This window comes from Urocitellus parryii, chromosome 8 (genome assembly GCF_045843805.1).
Source record: "Urocitellus parryii isolate mUroPar1 chromosome 8, mUroPar1.hap1, whole genome shotgun sequence".
Lineage (NCBI taxonomy): Eukaryota > Metazoa > Chordata > Mammalia > Rodentia > Sciuridae > Urocitellus > Urocitellus parryii.
In genome coordinates, this window is record NC_135538.1 from 102,610,422 (window position 1) to 102,613,508 (window position 3,087).

General features: G+C 40.0%; 1 pseudogene; it reads right to left on the minus strand.

The window, feature by feature from the left end:
* Window positions 1–624: 624 nt before the first annotated feature.
* Window positions 625–2,671, minus strand: LOC113201530 (heat shock protein HSP 90-beta pseudogene; annotated as a pseudogene).
* Between the last annotated feature and the right edge of the window lie 416 nt (window positions 2,672–3,087).

Consider the following 3,087-nt stretch of genomic DNA (forward strand, 5'->3'; position numbering starts at 1 on the left):
TCATTCCTGATTTCTTCTGCTATCCATTTGTCAACCAATAGCATGTTAGACTCTCATGTTAGAGTAGCTTGTATTTTTTTATTGTTGGCTTCTAAATTCATTCTATTCTTGATCTAATAGAATGCAAGGTATTATCTCTATTTTTTTATATTGCTGACAGGTGCTTTGTGGTCTGAGATATAGTCTATTTTAGAGAAGAATCCGTGGGCTGATAAGAAAATGTATTTAATCATTAATGAATTAAATACTATATATTTGTCTGTTAAATCTAAATTATTGATTTTATTATTTATTTCAATAGGGGTGTTGTTTAATATTTTTGTATAAAACTGCATCTTCTTTACTGTGCATACTTTAATTTTGGAGCAAAATAAAACAAAAAGACAATACATTATCCAACCCTGCTGCCAAACTAGGAAGAGGCTGGAGGCTTGAGGCCCATGATTCCTGCCTTAAGATGCCAAGGACAGAAAAAACCACTAGAACATCAGTCAGCAGAGGAACCAGTTGGGAAAGGGCCATTCAAGGCCACTGTAGGAGCCATGGGGACACTATACAGAGGGCAGATTTCTCAGTGGCGACTCCCAATCTCCTTCTTTTATGTGAGATTCATCCTCATCACTCTCAAAAGGGAACAGGAATAGCATCACTGATTTCTCCACTGTCTTCATCAATGCTTAGGCCTAGCTTTATAGTGTAGTAAATTCAATTGAAGAGGGTCTGAGGATTCTCAAGGGAGAAGCCAGAAGAGAGCAGCACAGTTTCAAATATCAGCACCACCAGGTCCTTTATAGCCTTGTCATTTTTGTCTGCCTCTGCCTTTTGCCTCAGTATCTCCACTATGAGGTGATCAGGGTTGACCTCCAGGTGCTTTTTGGCCATTATATAGCCTACTGTGGAGTTGTCTTGAAGTGCCTGAGCCTTCATGATCTGCTCCATGTTGGCTGTCCAGCCATAGTTGATGGTAAAAATGCAGCAGGGTGAAGATAAAAGCCTATTGGCTTTTTATCCAAGATTTCTTTCATAAGCTTGAAAATATTCTCAAATTTTACCTTGCTCTCCTACATTTTCTTTTTTTTTCTTCCCCTTCCTCAGGTAGCTCCAGGCCTTCCTTGGTCACAGAAACCAGGCTCTTCCCATTAAACTCCTTGAATTGCTGTACACAGTACTCATCAATAGGCTTAGTCATATATACTACCTCAAAGCCCTGCTTCTGAACACACTCCACAAAAGCAGAGTTGGCCACCTGTTCTTTGTTTTCATTAGTAATGTAATAGATGGACTTCTGTGTCTCTTTCATGTGAGAGACATACTCTGACAGAAAAGTCATCTCATCTCCAGACTGAGAGGTGTGACAGTGCAGCAGCTCGAAAGGTGTCACTGATTAGCAGAATCTTTGTGGATTACAAGCTTAAGATTTTTAGAGAATGCCTCATAGAATTTTTTGTAGTTCTTCTCATCTTCTGCCCACTCAGAGAACAGCAAAAGGCACTTCTTCACAATGATTTTTTGTGGATGACTTTCAAAATTTTGCTCTTTTGGAGTATATCTCAGGAGATATTCAGGTGCAGATCCTCAGAGTCAACAAACACAAATAAAGGTGAGGTACTCTGGTATCAGCTCATTGTAGCTCTCCATGATGAACACATGATGGACATAGAGCTTAATATTGTACTTCTTGTTGTTCTCAAAGAGGACAAAGGGAGCCCACATCGGAATGAATAGCAATGCCATGAATTCTAACTGACCTTCTACAGAGAAGTACTTAATGGCTAGTTGGTCTTCCCAGTCATTTGTGAGGCTCTCATAGAATTTTCCTTATTCTTCTTGAGTGATGTCATCATGGCTTCTGGTCAAAACAGGCTTGGTCTTGTGCAAGTCTTCACGATCAATATATTTCTCCTTAATCTTCTTTGTTTTCTTTTTCTTATCCTTACCAGTGTCATCCTCTTCATCTGAGCCCACATCTTCAATCTCGGGTTTCTTCTCACCATCCTCATCTTTCTCTTTATTCTCACCTTTTTCTTCCTCTTCCTCATCATCACTGATTTCCTTCTCTTGCTCCTTCTCCAAATAAAGGGTGATTGGAGAGCCTATGAAGTACAAGGGCTTGTTCACCACTTCTTTGACCCACCTCTCCTCTGAATACTCTGGCTGGTCTTTTTTGAGGTGGAGAATGACTTTAGCACCCTGTACAAAGGTCTCACCACGATCAGCCCTTACAGTGAAGGATCCCCCAGCAGAAGACTCCCAGGCATATTGTTTGTGATCATAACTACTTTTTTTCTGCCACCAAATAGGCAGAATAAAATCCAACACCAAATTGCTTCCATAAATGCTCTAGTACCAGGCTTGGCAATTGTTCCCAAATTGTTTATGAGATCAGCTTTGGTCATGCCAATGCCTGTGTCCACCAAAGTCAGGGTCCTTTCCTAAGGGTTGGTGATGATGTCCAATTTTAGCTCTTCACCATGGTTCAACTTGAAAGGGTCTGTCAGGCTCTTACAGTGAATCTTGTCCAAGGCATCTGAAGCATTAGAGATCAATTCCTGAAGGAAAATTTTCTTGACAGAATAGAAAGCATTGATGATAAGAGACATGAGTTGGGCAGTTTCTGCCTGAAAGGCAAAGGTCTCCACCTCTCTTCTCTATGGTGCACTTCTTCAAGCATCTTATAGAAAAAAAGACTGTATTACAGAATAGGGTGAGCCTGAACAGTGTGTACCTTGCTTGCCACACCTAGGCTGTGCAGGTGGTGACTCAAGAGACTTTGTTTAATTTTTGTTTGGAGGATCTATCCAGTGGTGAGAAAGATGTGTTAAAGTCACTCAGAACTATTGTAGTATAGACTATTTGATTCTTGAAATTGAGAAGGGTTTGTTTGATGTGCAAAGATGCTCCAATTGTTTGGGGCATACATATTTTGTTGATGTATAATTCCTTTATGCAGTGTGAAATGTCCTTCTTTGTCCCTTCTGATTAACTTTGACTTGAAGTTCACTTTATCTGATATGAGGGTAGAAACCCCTGTTTGTTTACAAAATCCATGTGAGTAATATGCTTTTTTGTTTCGCCATCCATTTACCT